This window comes from Trachypithecus francoisi, unplaced genomic scaffold, assembly GCF_009764315.1.
Source record: "Trachypithecus francoisi isolate TF-2019V2 unplaced genomic scaffold, Tfra_2.0 Lachesis_group13, whole genome shotgun sequence".
NCBI classification, from domain to species: Eukaryota; Metazoa; Chordata; class Mammalia; order Primates; family Cercopithecidae; genus Trachypithecus; species Trachypithecus francoisi.
Genome location: NW_022681458.1, coordinates 91,126,909 through 91,150,216, shown reverse-complemented (window position 1 = coordinate 91,150,216; position 23,308 = coordinate 91,126,909). Strand labels below are relative to the sequence as shown.

Sequence of the window (23,308 nt, the reverse complement as noted above, 5' to 3'; positions counted from 1 at the left end):
GGATATGAACAGACGCTTCTCAAAAGAAGACATTTATACAGCCAGCAAACATATGAAAAAAAGCTCATCATCACTGGTCATTAGAGAAATGCACATCAAAACCACAATGAGATACCATCTCACACCAGTTAGAATGGCTATCACTAAAAAGTCAGGAAACAACAGATGCTGGAGAGGATGTGGAGAAATAGGAATGCTTTTACACTGTTGGTGGGAGAGTAAAATAGTTCAACCATTGTGGAAGACAGTGTGGTGATTCCTCAAGGATCTAGAACTAGAAATACCATTTGACTCAGCCATCCCATTACTGGGTATATACCCAAAGATTATAAATCATTCTACTATAAAGACACATGCACACATATGTTTATTGCAGCAGTATTCACAATAGCAAAGACCTGGAACCAACCCAAATGTCCATCAATGATAGACTGGATTAAGAAAATATGGCACATATACACCATGGAATACTATGCAGCCATAAAAAAGGATGAGTTCATGTCCTTTGGAGGGACATGGATGAAGCTGGAAACCATCATTCTCAGCAAACTAACACAAGAACAGAAAACCAAACACTGCCTGTTCTCACTCATAAGTGGGGGTTGAACAGTGAGAACACATGGACACAGGAAGGGGAACATCACACACCAGGTCCTGTCAGGGAGTAGGGGGCTAGGGGAGGGATAGCATTAGGAAAAATACCTCATGTAGGTGATGGGTTGATAGGTGCAACAAACCACCATGGCACATGTATACCTATGTAACAAACCTGCACGTTCTGCACATGTACCCCAGAACCTAAAGTATAAAAACTAAAAAATAAAAAAAATGAAAAGATTTAAGGGACTAGTTAAAAGGCAATAGCAGTCATTCAAGCTTGAGGTGTTGATAACTTGTACTAAGGTGGTATCACCAGAAGTGCTCAGTGGGGAAGTATGTTTCACCTGTCCCCAGTCTTCCAGTTCTCTGGGCTCAAATGAAAACAACGGCAAGAAAATATAAATAAATTAATAACTAGGAGAAGCTCAGCTCTCTCTCTACTGTTTCCAAGGAGCTCCAGAGAGGAACTTACATTTTCCCGGTGATCTCTCTCACCCTTGCTCCTGATCCCCGCTCTAAACTCTGTACTTGATTCTCTGTTCAGCTTGCTCTGAATGTGACCTTCCCGTGCTCATACAAGTCTAGGCTGTGCTAATACAAGTCTAAGGAAGTAGTAAAGCTTCACTGAGGACTACGGAAAAGGTAACAAAAAACCAGAGTGTGAAAGAGAAAACAGCCTTCACATCAGTGCCTGTTGGTAAAGATCACTTTGGGCATTTCCTCCTCTCTCCTTTTCCTCCAGCTCCAGGGTCCCAACTCCTTTTCTTGAGTTTCGAAGAGAAAATGTAAAATTCTCCCTCCTTCCTACTCAGAGCCAGTTAGTGTTACTGCCCTCTTTCTCTTGACCTCTTGCATCCAGATGCAGCTGGAGCTTTGCCTTCCAGAAGTACATGGCTCCAAAGCAGTATACATTTTCCTTGGCTGAAGCTTGAAACCATCATTCTCAGGATACAAAGATTCATGAGACTGTACCTGTCTTCAAGTAGTTCCTTGGTTGAGTCCCTTTAACATGAAATCATCTGAAATTAGGTTTTTAAAGATAATTTTCTTTTCCCCACATTTGTATGACCTCATTTAATCCTCATATGAAGTAGATGTTGTGAAGCAGAAAAGAGAAGCTAAGAGAGGTGGCAGACTAATTTGCTCCAAATTATACAACAAGATCAAGGAAAGATTAAAAACTGCATCCAGCTGAAACCCTGGACCCATCACCACCAGCCTACACCACCTCCCCTGCAGAGATGGGCCCAAGGGCAAGGTCATTATTATCTCCTCACAGCACCACCACCTACTCCCTCTCCTTTTTGGAAAGCCACTTTTCACCTTGATGACTAGAGACTCAAGATTAAATTTTGCAGAAATTGTATAACCAAAACTGCATGCTAATTTAGTGCCATTTTTCCTCTTAAGGTTGATATTGTTGTTTTCTCTAAAGCACAGTTCTCTGTGTGCCCAGGAGCTGGTAAGTCACTCCAATTTATTCTATTTCAATAAAAAGCAATAGTCACCCATGGAGATTCCAGGTGAAATTATAACAGAATTCTTTGAATTCTAAGCAAGGAAGAGATGAGTCAGAGTTCAGAACACTTCCTCCAACTAGGCAAGGATATACTAGCATTTTAGTGGGAAATAGAAAACAAAAAATTGCAAAGACTGTGGTGGTGGTGATAACGGGAAGAAGAAGAAAGAATGAGGAGGAGAAGGAGAAGGGGAAGGAGGAGAGGAAGGGGAAGCGGGGGGGAGGAATCATCAACATTTATTGTCATTTGGTGCGAGGAGGAGGAGGAGGAGGGGGAGGAGTCGTCGTTATCATCAACATTTACCGTCACTTGGTGCCATGCACCGCGCCAAGCACTTTGCATTCATTGACTCATTTAACTCTCACATCAACTCTGTGAGGTTGTTCCTACTGGTATCCCCATCTTACTGCTGAAGAAACTGAGTCTCAGACAAATTTACCAACGTGCCCAAGATCACAGAGTCTAGATGTTTTATTTTTAAAGCACATGAACTTCTGGAGCATTTTAGTAAGATAACCTGGAGAGAAACATTGGTCCTCAGAGCCTCTTCCAGATAACAGAACATCTAGAAAAGACAAACATCAATTGGGTGTTACTGAGAATTGGTGTATGAACCAGATGCCACTGCCATACCTACTGATAAATTAATTAGGGCAGCAATTAATTTAGTTTTGGTTGCACCGATTTAATCATTGAATATTTATTCAAGTCACCACAGTGGAATGAATTTGATGCATTCATTTACTAATTTATTAATTCATTGATTAGCTGACACATGCCAGGTACGGCAAGCCACTGAGGATACAAAGATTCATGAGACTGTACCTGTCTTCAAGCAGTTCAGAGCCTAGAAGGGGACCATAGGCTTGGCAGGGTGGACTCTTCCTGACTCTGCCCTCTCAAGCTGGCACCTTCAAGGCTAAGGTAATAGAAGGGGTCCTTGTGTACTGCGGCAGAAATGCAGATATTCTTAGCAGTAGAGAAAGGATTGTGTCAGCAAGTGTGCAACCTTCCCCATTTGTTTTTCAGACTTTGTGTTCTGAGGTCAGAACTATATGGTGCTTCCTTTTTCCTTTCTTTTCCATTTTTAGAAGCAGAAGCTACCTTTCCTGCGTATCTAACAGGAGACCTGTGTGGAGCAGAAAACGGAGACAGATGCATGCAGCTGAGACACAGCAGACAGCAAACCTTTGCAGGGGACAGCAGTGGGGATCCAGGAGAAGGGAAGGACCATCCAGGAGGGGAGAGAGACCTTGAAAGAACTACACTTGGTGCCAGGTATTGAGGGGTGGCCAGAAAGGTGGTCCTGGGGAAGCAGCTGTACCCACAAATGTTTTACATCCAGCAAAATAACGTTGTCCATCTTATTAAATAAATGTTGCTTCTTTGAATGGTATTAAATTTGTGGTATTTAAAATTTAATTTGTAAATGTATTTTCATTTAAATGTATCAGTAATAAATCTGATTTATAAATAAAAATATACTTGACTTTACGTAGTCCTCCCTTATCTGTGGTTTTGCTGACCCACAGACAACTGAAGTCCAAAACTATTACATACAATAAGGCATTGAAAGAGACACCACATTCATGAACTTGTATCGTAGTAAATTGTTATAATTGTTCTATTTTTTTATTATTAATTTCTTACTGTGCTTAATTTATAAATTAAATTTCATCATACGTATGTATGTACAGGAGAAACATAATATATATGTGTTCAGTACTATCCATGGTTTCAGGCATCCACTGGGGATCTTGGAACATAACCCTTGCAGGTAAGGGTGCACTATTCAATGTACTTGGATGTGGAAATTTAGTAAAAATAACTCTGGTATGCATAGAATTATTTGATTAATTTTTCCATTTTCAAAATTACAGTGTAATTTATAGTAAAATGTACCCTCTAGTGTACAGTTGTGAATTTTGACAAACATGTGTAGTCATGTGGCCACCACTGTAATTAAAGTGTCAAACAATTTCATCATCCCAAAAATGTCCCCCATGCTTCTTTGTGGTTAACCCTGCTTATCACCCTGGCTCCTGGCAACCACTGATATGTTTTCTGTCTCTGTAGTTTTGCCTTCATAAGAATGTCACATTAATGGACTTGAACATTATGTAGTCTTCTAAAAAACAAAAAAATCTTTGTTGAGGTATAACTGACATATAATAAATTGCACATATTTAAGGATACAATTTGGTGGTAAGTTTTGATGTATGTAAACACTCACGAAACCATCATCACTATAAAAATAATGAATATATCCATTATTCCAGACTGTTTCCTCATGCCCGTTTGTAATCCCAGTTCCCATATTTCCCTGGTCTCCCATTCCCACTAATCTGCTTTCTATGACTATAGATTATTTGGCATTTTCTAGAATTTCATATAAATGGGATTATTCAGTATGCAATCTTTTTTGTCTGGCTTACATTCAGCATAATAATTTTGATATTCATGTGTCTTGTGTATCAATAGTTTGTTCCTTCTTACGGCATAGTAGTATTCCATTGTAGGGACGTAACACGATTTGTTTGTACTTGCATGTGCTAAGAGACATCTGGCTTTTTTCACTTGTGGACTGTTATAAAGCTCCTATGAACATTTGTGTACAAGCCTTTGAATGGGCTTTTTCACTTGAGTAAATACCTAGTAATGACATGGCTGGGTCATACAATAGGCATAGGTTGAACTTTTTGAGAAGCTACTTATTATTTCCCTAATAATGCTGTTGAGCATCTTCTCATGTGGTTGTTTGTCCTCTGCATATCTACTTTGTTGAAATGTCTGTTCAGATCTTTTGCCTTTTTTTTTCTTTCTTTTGAGACAGGGTCTCGCTCTGTCACCCAGGTTGGAGTGTGGTGGCACGATCTCGGCGCACTGCAACCTCCCCTTCCTGGGCTCAAGCAGTCTTCCCATCTTAGCCTCCTGAGTAGCCGGGACCACAGGTACATGTCACCATACCTGGCTAATTTTTTCTTTTTTTTGTAGAGACAGGGTTTTGCCATGTTGCCCAGGCTGGTCTCAAACTCCTAGACTCAAGCAATCTGCCCACCTCATCCTCCCAAAGTGTTGGGATTACAGGCGTGAGACACAGCACATTGTCCTATTTTTTTAATTGAGTTTATTTTCTTGTGATTTTTGGATATAAGTTCTTTATAAGATATGTGATTTGCAAATATTATTTGTTCCAATGTGTGGCTTATCTTTTGATTTTCTTACCACATCTTTCAAAGAGCAGAAGTAAATTAGTTCCCCCTCATCAGGAGGAATACATTTCAAGATGTCCAGCGGATACCTGGAATGGTGGTGAACCTTACACATTATGTTTTTTTCCTATATATAATACCTATGATCAAGTTTAATTTATAAGTTAGGCATAGTAAGAGATTAACAATAATAAATCAGAGCAATTATAAAATGCTCTTAAAAGTTGTGTGAATGTGGTCTCTATCTCAAACATCTTACTGTATGTAACAATTTTGGACCATGGTATTCACTGCAGGTAATGAAACCACAGATAGCGAACTAAAGATTAGAGGAGACTACTGTACTTAATTTTTATGAAGTTTATATTTTGTTTTGTTTTGTTTTATGGCTCAAATTTTGGTTATATAGCTAACAAATCTTTGCCTAACCCAAAGTCACAAAGATTTTCTTCTGTGTTATCTTAAGAACTTTTATAGTTTCAAGTTTTACAGTTAGGTCTATATTCCATTTTTAGTTGATTTTTGTATAGGTTACAAGATATGGAACAAGGTTCTTTAAAAACAGTTTGCATGAACTCAAGTTTCAGAAACATTATAATGTTTTCTCAAGGAGCTTGCTTGAAAAGGGAAGGGAAGAATCAGGTAGTATCAAGAAGGTGGTATAAAGTTAAAAGAATTTAGGATTTTATTTCCTTTGTACAGGGGAAAAGTTGGAAATTGTCTCAGATCACATAGACAACTTGAGGGAAAGGGATTGAAAAACCAATAAAAAAGATTCTCCTCATCAGAATGGAAGCTCAACTTTGACCATCTTAATTATCATGACTACATTCCCAGCATCAGCACAGTGGCATGCATATAGTAGGTGTTCCATTAACTGTTGTAGAAGGAAAAAAACAAGGCATGAATGCAAAGGGAAATGGAACTAAGAGTATAGTTATGGAAGGAGTCTTGAATCAGCCTCAGTGACTAGAGGAAACTCCCAGAAAATGAGCAAAGGGAGATAAAATGGTAGAGAAGTCCAGGAGTTCCACCTCATAGCCTTTATCATCTTTTAAATTATGAAGCAAGGTTGTCTGCTGGGGATGGGGAAAGGAATATGGAGAAGACCTGAGGAGTCCACTGAAGTGCAGCAATACCCCATGCAGGCAGGGAGGAAGAGCATCCACTGTGTGCTGAGTGAGGTGTTTCAGGAGACACTGTGAAAGATGGGATTCTCTACTATTCAGCCTTAAAAAAGAAGGAAATGCTGTCATTTGTGACAATATAGATGAACCTGGAGGACACTACGCTAAGTGAAATAAGCCAGGCACATAAAGAGAACTACCACATGATCTCACTCATATGTGAACACTCCATTTAAGGGTGTTGCTACTTTGCAGGGCCAAGATCGGTGCTACCGAAATTTGAGAAATGGGAAAGGAGGAGGCAGGAGGTGGAGGGTAGGGAATATGAATTCCCTTTCTGACATACACATTACCTTTCAGACATCATCTGAATGATCACAGAGGCAGCATGAATCTGTAGGTTACTAGGGTCTAAACAAACACTGAAAGGTCAAGGATGGAGAGGGAAGTTTGGTAAAACCCTGAGTGACTTGGGGTAGCAACAAGTGGTGGCATGTTATAAGGAATGCTCCACAATATAGAGGTGAAAGAGCAGTAGGCACAAATAAGAAAAAAAGAAAACAAACCTACCCCAATAGAAGAACCAAGCTTGCTACTGACATCTAATAAAAAGTGGAGATGCCCTGGCACTGACTTATTTCTTACAGGTCTTTAGGCTATTCCAAAAGTATGTATGTCAGGAATTTCATTACTAGAAGCAGAAATACTTACCTGTGATGTATTTCTAACACCACATAAGCTATTTGTTCATAAATCTGCCCCACCAGATTAAGCAAACTGGCAACATACATGGTTTCATTCTCTACATCCCTGACCTCTAGCTGATTCTAAGTCAGAGTAGCTACTCAAATGTCTACTTTTATTTTGCTATAAATAAAATTTTGCTATTATACATAAGAAGCCAAATGACACAATTTTGGATTCCCTAAGGGTGATGGGGTGAGGAGATACACAGAGCATCAAAAGAATCATTTGTAGCTAAAATACTGTCCTCAGAAAACTGGACACGCACTTACTGATTTTTGCCCTGTTGATTGGTCCATCGAATGCTGTATAGTTCACTTGCATTTCCATTTAGCCAAGAAGGCGGGTAGGACTGCTTTCAGCCCATGGGGGCTCATGCATTTATATGCTTGACAGTCTTACACTGTGAGGAAACAGACAACTAACAAATGCCTCTGAAGTACATTTCTTATATGTCTGAAATGAAACGAGCAACATAGGTTTAAATTCCAGACACCCAAATAATTTTTTTACCCCAAAAGATCTATCTCCAAAGGAACTTTTCCAAAAAGTAAAATTTTTAACAGTGTCACCTTTTTCTGAATTCCCAATATGGGCTATGCAAGCTGGTATAGCTACACTTTGAAGAAACAAATATATTGAAAAGAAAAAAAAAGCACAAGGTTTCCTTTGACTTTAATGAGTAGACTTTCAGCTCATTTCCTTTAAAATGCTGCCCCTGAATTGCAAATTACTTCATGGTCTTTATTTAGTGAGCTCTCTTCCTAGACTGACAGAGCCAGCTGCAGAATTGTACTGTCTGTGGAAATAATATCATCAGCACTTTGTCGCTGAATAAGACCACAATCATTACATTTGGCTTCTTTTTGCACAGCAGGAACTGAATATACGCTTGTTTACAGCAACAATATTCAGAAAGTTATCACTTTTGTACTCTATCAGTTGGCAACTTAAAATCAAAGGAAAATTTAGCATGAAATACCTGAATCCCTTTTTAAGTTCATTTAAATTTTAGCATATTGCTAATACTTAAACTCTTAGCTTTTATTCTAGGATTCAAAGAGCATATTAATTATTATTAATTTTGATATTAAGTCAGAGCAGAAAGTATTAAGAAATCAATTTATATTATACATATTTATATTTCTTAGATTTTTGTTCCAACTTAGAAATAAAATTTTTGAGAACCACATTCACCATGAAAAATGTTGTATAAATTTATGTCACATCTTTTATTCAAGTGAAGTTCTATCTGGCAAATATTAGCAAAGTAGTCCATTAAACTATAAATAATTTTAATTTGGCTCTCACCACGTATGAAAATAAGCAAGTAATTCTGTAATTTGAGAAAATATTTTACATTTTCTTTATAAAATAACCACCACTCTCTCTCACACTATTTAATAAAAGCTTTATTAAAATGAAGCCAAAACATTAACACCATTTATATGTACAAGACCATTAAACATTTCTTTTTCTATCTTTAATAAATGTTCTTCCATTTTTTGTCATTTGCTACTTTCCTAATTTGAAAAATTGATTAATGTGAAGAAACATTACTAAATTAAACAAATGTAAAGTTTAAATTTAATTGTTAAACTGTTGAGTTTAAATTTGACAGCTAGTTTAAGGTAGAAGACCTTCACAGTGCAATTACTTTTACTTGGTTTCAAAACTACCCTGAGGCAAACTGTTTCTCCTAAAATAGAAACTATATGCAAGAAAAACACAAGCAATGTTCATCATTTAAGATAAGCTTAAAAACAGTTAAATTTTTAAAATCAATTTTAATAAAAATTGATTTGTTACCAGTTAGCTATATAACCTAGAGCCTATCAATCTCTGTGTGTTTTCTCTTTTGTTAAATGTAGAGCTTAATTCTTGCTCTACATACCTCTCAGGATTGTGAGAATAAAGATGATACATGTAAAATCAACTTGGAAATTATCCCACTATTGTAGAGGTGGCAACGAATGGGAAATATTTTAGCAGATATACTGAACTCAGTTCCCAGCCAAGAACCAAATAATTTCAAAAATATTTAAATGCAAAGAAACCACTAAGGTACCATGTAATCTCCTTTTACTAACAAATAGATGTAGTAATAAGACAAATCCAGACATATAGTACTTGCATCACTGTATGATAATACATGATAAGGAAAAGTAAAATTGGCCAAACCCTGAAAGTTTCTGTTCTGTATATGTATTCATGGACACCCCCAATGCATGCCATGCTGGTAGTGGGGATATGGAGCTGAATGGAATCGAGTCACTGCCCTCCAGAGGCTTGCAGTCTGGAACAACCTGCTGAAAACAGACAAAAATCCCGCACTATGGCAACAGAGAAAGATGTGCTGAATGGTCTTCCGGATCAGGCCAGACCTCCCAGGGTGATGGGAGAGCTCAGTCTTCAAGGATATGTCAAAGATTGCTATGTGAGAAAAGGAAGGTTTTAAAAGGCATTCTAGCTGAAAGGAACAGACTAGATCAAGGCATGAGACAGAAAGAGCAGATGTTTAGAATACATTTAATTATAATAACCAATATTCAATATTTTAGAAATTGTTAAAAAGACAATCAGTAAAACCACTATTTATTGAGGTTCCAAAATATATCGGGCTTGTGTTAAGGGCTCTGATATATATTTAGTTAAAAATACAATGAAACTAAGGTCCAGGGATGTTACTTAGCTTGCTGACAATGTTGTGGGTATATTAATAGGGTGTCTTTTTCATGGTATCAGGCTGATGATTTTTCTTGGCACCATATCCTACTTACAGTTAGCTTTCTGAGAAAAAGATCAGGTAAAGTTAAAACATTTTTAAAGTTCTCCAGTTTGATTCTTATCTGTAGGCACATCTTTGTAATAAACTTGAAATAGCAGCATTCTGTACCTGGCGTAAGGCAGTTACAATTCCTTCCAAAGGAATGAGAATTAGGAAATTCCTGGGAATAGTCATTATAGGTCAGTTTGACTCAACCAATTGTCTACTGCTTCTGAATAACTTTTTAAAAGGTTTATTGCTAATCATTCTTCCCTGCCACTTGCCTTCTTACCTCAAATGTAAAAGATGAGAAACAAAAACTTTAAGGCAAAGCTCTTATTTTACAATATCATTTCAGGATTAAAACAACATGAATTGAGTCACAACTATGTGCTTGGATCATAGAACTAGTTTAGTTTCTTCATTGAATTAACAGCATCATATTAAGATTTGTGTAACTAGAGCAGGGCATGGTGGTGCAGGCCTGTAGTCCCAGCTATTGAGGAGGCTCAGGCAGGAGGATCACTTGTACTGAGGAGTTCAAGTCCAGCCTGGGTGACATAGTCAGACCTTGTCTGTAAAAATAAAATAATAACATAACAAACATAACATAACATAACATAAAATATATAAAGATGTGTGTAACCAAGGTAAAGAAGAGGCAGAAATACTGATGATCATTCTGCCAATTTTGTAGATTAAAGAAGCCTTGTCTTTTTTTTTTTTCTATTAGCAGTACTTAATGTTCACTACATTCATTCATTCATTCACGAGTTATTTTTGATATAAAGGTCATTAATGACATAAAATTGCCTATTATAATGGCTCAATGTAAACATCAGCAGTCTGTCAGCAAGAAAAGCTTCATTATTCATGAAAGCTGGTCAAGTCTTGCTACTAATTCATTTGATGATGACACAATTACCAACTGCCCCTTAAGCTGACCATTCCCCTCCACTGCTATCACTGCAAAAACACACTGTCCCCTATCTGAACACAGTATCTTTCTGAGTGTCATTTATGGATAACGTTGAGCTGATTCAAAACACACTTCATAATTAACAATGTGAATTATTTCACATCATCCCGCCTCTGTCTTATCATACAGTCATTCTTCCAGGCAGCAAGCTCCAACTACTCTGTGCCTCCATCCTCTTTCTCCTCATATCTAGTTACCACAACTCTTCTGCCCAGACTAGTTCTGGAGGAATGTTTTTCTTATTCCCTTTTCATGAATTTAAAAACAAAATTATTTTTAGTTGACAAATTGTATATATTTATGGGGTATAATGTGGTATTTTGATATGCTGGAGTAATTATTAATGCCTTCTTTGACTCTTAAATGTGTTCCATTTTGGCTGATAACTTATATGGTTACTTACCCATATTCCATTAGATATCAAGTTTGTCTGCCTTCTCTGCCTTCAGGCCTTCATTTTTTCTTTCACCAGGGATACTATAATAATCTATTTATGATGTTATCCCCGGTTTCCTCTCTTTTCAACCCATATTTTAAAAGTTGCCACAATAACTTTCATTTTAAGAGGCTGGCCTTAAAACTGTTATTACCAGGACAGGCACAGCGACTCACGCCTATAATCCTAGCACTTTGGGAGGCCCAGGTGACAGGATCATTTGAGTCCAAGAGTTTGAGACCATCGTGGGCAACATAGCAAGACCACATCTCTAAGAAAAAAAAAAAAAAATTAGCCAGGCATGGTGATATGTGCCTGTAGTCCCAGCTATTTGGGAGGCTGAGGTTTGAGGATCACTTGAGCCCAGAAGGTCAAGGATGCAATGAGCCATGATCATGCCACTGCACTCCAGCCTGGGAAACAGAGCAAGATCCTGTCTCAAAACAAAATAAAACAAAAATGTTACTCCCCAGCTGCCAAACCTTCAGTGGTTCCCCAATGCCTACTACTACTACTACCTCATTTTAGTCTATAAGGACTGTTGACTCTTGCCATCACTGTCTCTTTTCATATAGCCTCCAGTACACCTGATCTGAACTATTCACTTTACATTTGGAGTGGTTTTTTTTTGTTTGTTTTTTGTTTTAATTTGAGATAGCCTCATGGTTCCCTGGGCTGGAATGCAGTGTTGCATGTTGCAGTCAGGGCTCACTGTAGCCTCAACCTCCCAAGATCAAGTGATCTTCCCACCTCAGCCTCCCAAGTAGCTGAGACAACAGGCACATGCCACCATGCCTAATTTTTTTTTTTTTTTTAGAGATGGGGTCTCACTATGTTGCCCAGGCTGGTCTCAAACTCTTGGGCTCAGGCTCTCCTCCTGCCTGGGCCTCCCAAAGTGCTGACATTACAGGTGTGAGCCACCACGCCCAGCCCCTTTTGTATTTATAATGAATGCAACCAAATGTTAGATCTTATTAGAAGTACTAAACTTTTAAGACACCATATCAGGTTAGCTGAAGAGCATTTTGAGTACAGCAGTTATACCATTAAAAAGGCCATTACCATTTACAACTAATTCTCTGTGGGCATTTGATGTCATTACTACACAGCCAAAAAGAACCTATCCCACAAACCAACCAACCACCAAACCATCTAAAGCAAAACACATAATATCAAGGCATAAGCTAAAAGGGTAATCTCTACATCTGCAATATTTGGTAAGAACTTCGTCAAAATCAGACTTGCACTGGAGGTTGCAAATGGCATTGCATCAGCGAATTTTTGCCAATCATCTTTTGTTGTTGTTGTTAATTTCAACTTCTATTTTAGCTTCAGCAGGTGTATGTGCAGGTTGTTACCTGAGTGTATTGCATGAAGCTGAGGTCTGGGGCATGACTGATCCCATCACCAAGGTACTGAGCATAGCACCCAATAGTTTTTCAACCTTTGGCCCCCTTTCCCTTACCCCTCTAGTAGTCCCCAATATTGCTGCCATCTTTATGTCCATAAGTACCCAATGTCTAGCTCCCACTTGTGCCAGAACATGTGGTATTTGGTTTTCTATGTTAATTCGCTTAGGATAACCACCTCCAGCTGCATGCATGTTGCCACAAAGGATATTATTTTGTTCCTTTTTATGGCTGCATAGTATTCCACTTACCAATCATCTTGATCTCTAAACTGACACCTGCATCCCATTTACTTATTTACAACTTTTGTATTCCTTTCCAAGCCTCCATCCCTATGATTCTTTAAAAACAAAATGATTCAGCAGTATTTTCTGATTATTGGTATAATGTGCTCAATATAGAATATTTGTCACACACAAAAGCATAATCAGAAAAATATTGACCTTAATATTGCTGCCTACAACTCCTAATGTTATAATACATTTCTTTCTTCTTCTCTTTTTTTAAAGACACAGTCGCACTCTGACACCTATGCTGGAGTGCAAACACAGCTCACCGCAGCCTTTAACTCCTGGGCTCAAGTGATGCTCCTGAGTAGCTGGGACTCTAAGGTTCATGCCACATGTCTGGCTAGTTTTAAAAAATATTTTGTAGAGACAGGGTTTTGCCATGTTGCCCAGGCTGATCTTGAGTTCCTGGGCTCAAGCAATCCTCCTGCCTCAGCTTCCCAAGCTACTTTCCTTTTTTCTATGTTTTTTGTTCTTGCATAATTGAGATGATAGATGTCAAAGTTTGCAATTTTTTTGTCCTGTTTAACATGTCACAACCATTAATAATTTCCTCATATTATTGAAATCTGTTAACATATTTAATGGTAGCATATTTATCATATAACTCAACTGTTTTTAATATGATGAACATAAATGGATGGACACTGGGTGACTTTTCTGAAAGAATGAACACAGGACTTCCTATACAGGACTGGCATTTAGAGTTGACAGTGTAGATGGACACATTGGTGGGAGAGCATCCTAGAAGCAGAAGACTGGCCGTCTATGTTAGATAATAAAAGTTGTTCATTATTCTTCCCCAACATTAAAAAAAGGTCAGCTGGGAGATTGTATATGTCTTTTCCCTTCTACCCTTCCCAAAAGGAGTCAATGATCAGCATAGGCTGAATACATTATAAGCGGATTAACAAATAAATTGCACAATAAAGGCTAAAGATCACAGAAACGTTGTGGGTGGAGGGAAGCTTTGCACTACCCACTGCTGGAAGGACTGGTGAACATGTAACATGACCTGAAAATGCCCAGAGTGGTGGTGGCCTGTGACAGTAAACAGGTTTACAAATCTTAATATAAAATGTCTTAATATAGAGATGGCCATGTATATGGCTGAAGAATTGACCAGGATGTGGGGAATCTTTTGGCAAGACAATTAGGCAACAGGCCACCAAAGCCTTTGACACAGCAATTGGACTTGTGAGAATTCATTCTACGAAAAATAAATCCAAATGTTAACTACAGTAAAATTACTGCAATGGTAAGAAATAAGGAACAATGCACATCAACATTAGACTGGTTAAATAAATTATGTCATGTCCAAACAGCCAACGCAATATATCCATTAAAATGCTTTATATGTAAATGATGTTTACAGTATACAGTGGAAAAATAAAGAGCTTTTTGGAATTCTATATTCAAAACAAACTAAGAAATATATAGTCATTCATTGCATAATGATGGGGATGTGTTCTAAGAAATGCATTGTAGGTGATTTCATCATTGTGTGATCATAGAGTGTATGTATGCAAACCTAGATGGTATAGCTACATGGTACAGCCTATCGTTCCTAGGCTACAAGCCTGTATAGCCGGTTACTGTACTGAACACTGTAGGCATTCTAACACAATGGTTATGTATTTGTGTACCTAAACATAACTGAACACAGCAACAACATATGTTACTTGGGTGATGGATACACTAAAAGCTCTGACTTCACCACCATGCCATCTATAGATGTAACAAAATTGTACTTGTACCCCATAAATTTATACAAAATTTCTTTAAAAGATTAAAAAATGGTACATCTGTATAAGGCACTTAATGTGACTGGAGCTTGCAGGACTGGAAGTTGCTCTGGGTGAGTCAGTGGTGAGTGAAAGTAAAGGCCTAGAACATTACTGTGCAGTACTGTAGACTTTATAAACACCCTACACTTAGGCTATACTAAATTTATTTTAAAAACAAACGGTGCTACAACGTTACAACAGTTACAACATCACTAAGTGATAGGAATTTTTAAGCTCCATTACAATCATACAGGACCACCACCATGTAGGTCATCCATTGCTAACTGAAACACCGTTATATGTCCCAAAGTGTTGATAATGGTTTTCTTAGAATGTTGGGAAAATTGATAATTTTAATTATCTCAATTTGGCTTATTATATCTCTTTTCTGATTTTCACTCAAAGGAGTCATGTATATCTTATGTGATTTTTTTTTTTTTTTGAGATGGAGTCTCGCTCTGTCGCTCAGGCTGGAGTGCAGTGGCACAATCTCGGCTCACTGCAACCTCCACCTCCCAGGCTCAAGCAGTGCTCCTGCCTCAGCCTCCTGAGCAGCTGGGATTACAGGCATGTGCCACCGTGCCCGGCTAATTTTTGTATTTTTAGTAGAGACAGGGTTTCACCACATTGCCCAGGCTGGTCTTGAACTCCTGACCTCAGGTGATCCACCCGCCTCGACCTCCCAAAGTGCTGGGATTACAGGTGTGAGCCACCTTGGTGCACAGCCTGTACGGTTTTTTTTTTTTTGAGACAGAGTCGCACTCTGTTACCCAGGCTGGAGTGCAGTGGTGTGATCTTGGCTCACTGCAACCTCCACCTCCTAGGTTCAAGCGATTCTCATGCCTCAGCCTTCCGAGTAGCTAGAATTACTGGCGTGCACCACCACACCCAGCTAATTTTTTTCTATTTTTAGTAGAGACAGGGCTTCACCATGTTGGACAGGCTAGTTTCGAACTCTTGACCTCAAGTGATCTGCCCACCTCAGCCTCCAAAAGTGCTGGGATTACAGGCGTGAGTCACCACACCTGGCTGTAATTTTTTTACATTAACAAACACTTTAGGCCAGGAGTGGTGACTCACAACCATAATCCCAGCACTTTGGGAAGCTGAAACGAGCAGATGACTTGAGACCAGGAGTTCGAGACCAGCCTGGCCAACATGGCAAAACCCTGTCTCTACCAAAAATACAAAAATTAGCCAGGCATGGTGACACATGCCTGTAATCCCAGCTACTCGGGAGGCTGAGGCAGGAGAACTGCTTGAACCCAGGAGGCAGAGGATGCAGTGGGCCAAGATCACACCACTGCATGCCAGCTTGGGTGACAGAGTGGGACTCTGTTTCAAAAAACATACCACTCTATATGCTGAAAAGATAATTATAAAAATTTAAGTGGCATACTAGGATGTGTTTTGCACACACATCTGCAAAAACATGACAAGAGATAATATATTCACTATTTAAACAGAGCTCCATTGGGGAAATTTGTTAGTACACGGTACTTATATTTACTATTTTAAGAATTTAATTTATTCACAAGAACACCAAGATTATGATAAATGAATAAAGCAAAAGAACAATTCGGAGGAAATAAAAACAGCAAAGAAAAATGGTCTTACTAACTAAATAAGTGCAAAATATAACAATACGCTTATCCCTCTGTTAAACTGGAAAGGGTTTTGTTGTTTAATATATTAGTGAAAATTTGAAATAGGCACCCTCAAATCCCATCCTACCATTTAATCTAGTAGTTTCACCTGAGATTATAGCCAAAAGAAATAATTTTAAATATGAAAGCACACATTAAGTAGATGTCCATTGCAATGTTATTTGTAATAATATAGGAGATACAGCAGAATATAATTTGGGGATCTAAATGTATTGGAACTGTTTCAAAAAGATTTTTTAGGTAAACATCAATTTTGGTATAGAACAATTTGCTAGAATGCAAAGTATGTAATGATGAGAATAATGGGTCACCTAGGCATCCCAACTCATGGAATCCCAAAAGGGTGGTAATCAATCATAAGGAACACATTCAAAAGGACTGTTAGAGGTTATTCTAATGTTGTGAAAATCTCATCAACTTCATGGGACAAGTTATTTGCCAGCAAAAAGGGGATATTCCAGATATCAAAATATGAAGGAAGAATGAGCATAAAAGATGAATAAGACAAAGCTGTTTTTCCAAAAAAGCTGGTGTACCATTTACTATTTCAATGTCTGCAGATGCTGACAACAAACTCTGGTATATTACTTACATTCCTTGATGTAGGTCCACACAGATTTCAAATACATAAAATTTCCATATATCTGCCACTGCATGATGCTTTTAAGCCATTTTTAAGGAAATAAGTACTATTTCTACTAAAAGACTGAATGAGAAAAAACATAGTCACCTAGAAACCCTTTTGAAATTAGGCAGAATTAAATGAGAATTGAGGTAAGTGTTAAGAATTAAACGAGGCAGTACGCTGCAATCACATAGGTCAAAAAAACACCTACCTATGAGAACAAAAGATGTAGAAAAAAACAACAAAAACATTAGTAATCCATTCATTCATTCGTCAACACGTATAAATTGAACACCTGTTACATACCAGGCACTGTGTTCAGCACAGAGAGATATAATTGCCATCCTGCGGTTTACATTCTAGCAGAGGAGAGAAACACAATATTCAAGTCAGCATGTGACTGGGGCTGACTCCTCTCTCCCTTTCTCCCTTTTTTCTTCTGTTTACTATCAACTATGCTCATGAATGTTCACTTTAATAATATTCATTTTAAATGACTGAACTTTTCTCAGATTTTAAAAGAAATCAACTATGCAAACTAATCATAATTTGTCAGGCTCATTTCCAATTCTAACATTCAGAAATAAAAGACAGAGAGCTCTCTATAAATTGACCAGTGCCAGAAAAGTTTCCTAGAGAAGATCAGGACAATCTTTTTGTCATTTGTACAATGCAGCTGTCATACTTTTTTCAATTACCATGTGGATCCCAGTCTTCCGACACTGCATCTGCATGTTTAGAGAATAAACCAGAATAAAAACACTGACAACACAGAGGTGTGAATAGTAATTATAATTAACCCTTTCTAAAAGAAAAGGTATATGTAATAGTACGTAACAGAGTAACAATTGTAACTCAAGTCTTTTTTTTTTTTTGCCTTTTTACTCAAAGCATAAACCAGAGACAATACGTTATACTAGATTAACATGCAACTTAAAAAGAGGTTAATGTACATATTAAGCATGGAAATTCACCAGTAAAATCTTATTTGTCATTTTACCCCAACTACCTTCACATTATTCTTCCATTTCATAATCAACAAGGTTCTACTTTCTGGTCACCTGATAAACACCTTGCATTCCTGGAGCTTGACATTTCAGTCAATTATGGACACAAGAACATTGTTACAAGTATAATGAAAAAACACATCTACAAAGTAGCTGACTGCACTGTTTTCAATGAAGGTCCCCACTCCAACCTGCCCACTCCCTCCCTTTTCTCAGCACAAACATAAATATCCCCCAGTCATTCATGAAGCTGTGTTGTTAAAAAGGTCCTGAAGCATTATTTCCCTAGACACCCAACACATCAGTACTGACCAAATAAAAACCACCCAGGCACTCTAAAATGGTTTTTCAAACATTCCTTGTGTGTAAAATCTTCCTAGCATTAAGAGAAACACAAGTTCGCAAAATGATAAAAAGATGAGACAAAATTTCTGCCTCTTTTGTATGCAAATCTTAAGTCAAAACCTTTTATTGTTTTGGAAATTCAAATACAAGAAACCTAAGATTTTCTTATTGGCTTGTCAATATGCATAGAGCTCAACTGGCAGGGATGGGGAGCGGAGGGGGGGAAGGTGTTACACAAAGAGACTAGGTGGAACCCAGTTTTATCTAGGCTTCTCTAGGACAATATGATAAACAAGAAAGATTAATATCTACAAGAAGAATGTCATATTTAAAATCAATATGATTAGTAAAATGTATTTTACGTACAAATTAAAACGATTAGTATACATTTCTCTCATCTCTAGCAACCAAGAGAGCCCTCATTAGACATAGCTGCCTCCTCAATGCTGTATCCTGGACATTAGCCTAAAAAATATATTTAAAAGTGCTTTGCAGGTATCACGTCATCTCATGGAACCACAGAAGGATGTAAGAAAAGGCTAATCCAATCTAAAGGACTATTTTCAAGCAAAAATAGAGGAATTCTGTGTATCATCAATGAAAGAAGTTTAGGGGAAGGGCATAGTACATACTACAATAATTTAAAATCATATGCACATTTCACTTCCCATGCATGATGATTTCTAACATGAAACAACGTAACTATACATCACTGAAAATACAATCAAGCTTTGCTCCAGAACTTACAGCCACACTCTATAGTCAGTTTAAAAAAAACCCTGGAAGAATATATGATAAATGTGTTCAGATTCTATTAGTCTGATTTGTAAGTAGAATCTAAACAAAGAGGAGGAATTTGGGCACATATACACATGCACAAATGGCTAGACATCTAAATGATATGATACAAAATTACCACTAACTATGAGAATCAAGAGGCTACTCTTATGCAAGTAACAAACTTTTACTTATGATTTCAAACATACAGTTTAATATTCTGTTAAAACTGTTTTAAAAAACCGTAGTAGGGTTCAGTTTTCTAGTCTCGGCATGAACTAATGCCAGGGACACGACTATTTGTATTAGGAAAGAGATAAAATGGTGTGGCTTGTGCTTCATTACATCCTGGTTTGTTGAGGGTTAGGTGAGTGTCTTCAATTTCAAGACTTTTTATTCAGGCCAGACGCAGTGGTTCACGCCTGTAATCCCAGCACTTTGGGAGGCCAAGGCAGGCGGATCACGAGGTCAGGAGATCGAGACCATCCTGGCTAACATGGTGAAACCTCGTCTCTACTAAAAACACAAAAAAATTAGCTGGGTGTGGTGGTGGGCGCCTGTGGTCCCAGCTACTTGGGAGGCTGAGGCAGGAGAATGGCGTGAACCGGGGAGGTGAAGATTGCAGTGAACCGAGATCACGCCACTGCAGTCCAGCATGGGCGACAGAGCAAGACTCTGTCTCAAAAAAAAAAAAAAAAAAAGAAAAAGAAAAAAAGACTTTTTATTCAAATTAAGCACAAATTGTGACAGAAACCCTCTAGGCTGTGTCATCAGTTAAGACAAGCACATACGATACCATAGAAAATATATATAATTTATTCGATGGGCTTAAAATCAACACAAATTCATTGTTAGGCACTTCTCGAGTATAGACTATGGGAATTTTTACCAAAGAACGGGATATCTAGCAGGTAACAGCGTAAAGATTTAAACTTTAGTTTTCAGAACAATACACAAGGGCTAGACAACTGATAAGAAATACTACATAACTAATCCAAGTGTATCCTGGAACATTTCTTCCCAATTTGACAGGGCTTGAGGGTTAACTAGAAAGTTACTTTTTAGCATCCAAAATTCTAATTTCTGGCTTTCTTTCCTTTTTACTCTATTATCATGGTCTTAAAATAAACTATCATACGTTCTCTGAGGGAACATGATATAGAAGTTTTATTTTTGTATAAGTGGAGCTTTAAAGACATATTTCTTTATCTGCATTTACAGTCAATGCATGACAAGTGATTATTTTGATGTCTTTTAAAGCCCATTTAAACAGGTTTATTTTGTAAGGATAGGCTTTTCATTACTAACTCCTTTAGACATCTGTTTATCTCTGTTTTGTAAGTAAACATGAAGAAAAAAATGGGATGTGGGCAATAGCTTCAAGAATGCCCTTAGGTTATAGGCTACATATAAATTTGGCTTGGCATCTTTTTCCAACTCAAACTGAACTGGTATTCTGTGAAACATAACCATTCTTGGTAGTGGGAAGATAATACACATAAAACTTCATCCCACCCATGCCTAACTAGTAGCTCAAGGAAGTGGCACAGTCTGGGTATTTCTCCTAAGTTTCTGAATCTACTTCCCAACATGTAAAGTTAAATTAAGAAGCATGAAAATGTTAAATATAAAGAATTATAATATTGGCGTCTATATGCTATTCACACTGCAAGCTGGTCTTCTGATGGACTCCACATCTCTGATAATGCTCTCTAATGAGCAAAGTCCAAATTACTGCCTCAAGTCAGTGGTGAGAAGATAGCAAGGAACTAGAAAAGCTGCATAGAAACTATGGTTTGGAAACCACTGCCTATAACAATGGTTACAGAGAAAGTTTAAAGTAACCTCCAGGACAGAGGTATCTTCACTGATAGTAAATGAAGACACAGGAGAGAAGGGGATACCTGAGCTATGGGGAAGCTGATCTTGAAAGCAAGGAGATCCAGATTACATTTGGAGAGTGGGAGGGGTCAAAGTTACATGGAGAAACTTGTCTCTCCCCAGCCTTGAAAAAGGGATTGATGACAAGATACAACCGGGCAATTGAGGGAAGACTGGAGTTTGGAGATAACCGTTGATGTGGTACTATCTCCTGTATACAAAGCAGAGCCTATATTATACATACATTCCCAAAAATGCCTGCAGAGAAATCTAGAAAGTTGTCTATAGTTTTTCTATTTACACTAATATAAACAGGTTTTGAGGTTGTCTGTACTGTATGTGGTTGCTGTAGTGACAGCAAGAAACATAAAGTGCCTATGCAAGAGGGGACAATAGAGTCATGTTTCTAGGCATCTTAATACTATATACTGAGACAAAAAGGAAAAGAATGTCAGGGACTTCATGCCTTTGCTCAAGCTCTGTGCACTTCTCTAGGTCTCAAATGACCTAGGCACTTTTTAAAGGCCAGAAAATAAAAACTCTTCTTCCCTCTATTTCATCCCGTGCTTCTAAAGTCATTTTCACTAACTATATTAAAAATGCCAGCCAGCAGTGCTAAAACACTTTTATATTCTTAAGGCAAAATGTCATATAAGAAAATGAATCCCCTATCCACTTCCCCACTATAACCCCTAAGCCACCTGCCTTCGTTGTATGCTTTGCCCATTATGAGGACCAAGATGTACTGGGAAGATAAAAGAGAACCGAAAACTTCAAACAAGAACCCTCTATATAATGTGTAAGATATACTTTCACAGATGCTATTATGACAAAATTAAACATATTCAAATGCTTATAGCATATGGTTACTTTTGCCCAGATATCAAAAGAAGTTAAATGACTTTCAAAATTAGTATCAAAAACAGGATATTTAAATCCAACCACAAGTACAGAAGTAGGAATCTTTGTTCTTCTCAGAGCTGAACACAATGACTCCATGAGATGTTTTCACTCAAAAGTGGCATACTGAAAACCCAAAAGCATCTCCCTTTGCTTAATTCCACTTAAACTACATACAAATTGCCAATATGACTTTTCACCAGCCTCTCCATCTTATTTGAAAATAATACTGTTAAAATGATTTTGACATTTTCATATATAAATTTATTTTTTCCCAACTATAATTTTGGTTTTATGTACAAGTACACAAATACCACCTTATTTTAATGTTTACCTTGAAGGGTAGAAAACAAAATCATGTTTTATAAATGTAGTATAAAATTACACATCTTCTCATGACGTCAAGTCAATAATCCACTAAACCAACTGTAACAAGGTAGTGCATGCTTTAAACATCCAATTAAGAATAAATCTGAGCCAACATCTTGATGACAAGGTAATGTGCTGATACTGTGTTAAACTGATGTGGCAGTAATCCAAGGGACTAAGCACATGATTATTCAAATTAAAAAATAAAAAGGACAAAAGGTGTGGATTTTCTGGGCTACATCACAGAATACTTGTCTGGTGAAACCGTAACACAGATTTGGGTGAAGGAGATTTTTAATAGATAACAAGTAATTCTTTATAATGATTTGAAAAAGTATGAGAACATATGAGAAAAGCTTAGTAATTTAAGATTTACTTTTGTAAAACCATGTGGACAAAGATTAAATGTTATGCTTGCATTTTGAACATTATAAATATAAAACACAAAACATTCAATGTTAAATACTGATCTCCCATGCCTGACCTGGATTTAGATATTGAGTATTTCCCATTTTAAAGAAAGAAAACTTTCAAAGTTTTGTCAATATTTAAAGTATATACTATTATTCCTCACCAAAATCTTCATGAAACTTAAAAGGCTGATATTAAAAGTAGTTTTTTTCTTAAATATGCTAAAACATGTGAGTTTGGATTAACCTTCAGATTTTCAAGGCATGAAAGATACATAGAGTACCCCAGAATATGTTTTAACTCATTTAGGATAAGTTTGTTTACAGTTGTGACAGGAATACCTTTAACTTTCTTTCTTTTTTTTTTTTTTTTTTGAGGCGGAGTCTCGCTCTGTCGCCCGGACTGGAGTGCAGTGGCCAGATCTCAGCTCACTGCAAGCTCCGCCTCCTGGGTTTCCG

At 37.5% G+C, this 23,308-nt stretch overlaps 1 protein-coding gene and 1 long non-coding RNA gene across 3 annotated transcripts in view; both read right to left on the bottom strand.

The window, feature by feature from the left end:
* Positions 1-744: 744 nt before the first annotated feature.
* Positions 745-11,647, bottom strand: LOC117095005. 2 transcript variants are annotated; one of them, XR_004441766.1, is made up of 3 exons: positions 9,385-11,647; positions 7,476-7,659; positions 745-1,602 (listed from the first exon to the last, which is right to left on the bottom strand). It is a non-coding gene; the product is annotated as an uncharacterized LOC117095005 (long non-coding RNA). The 2 variants fall into 2 exon arrangements; XR_004441767.1 differs by lacking the exon at positions 745-1,602 and adding an exon at positions 1,617-2,685.
* Positions 11,648-17,935: 6,288 nt separating this feature from the next.
* The window catches only part of ARL5A (ADP ribosylation factor like GTPase 5A), a 32,539-nt gene continuing 27,166 nt past the window's right edge, over positions 17,936-23,308 (bottom strand). Inside the window, exon 7 of the mRNA XM_033231491.1 lies at positions 17,936-23,191. The gene's annotated coding sequence lies outside the window, so the exon portion shown is untranslated. The remainder of the gene's footprint in view (positions 23,192-23,308) is intronic.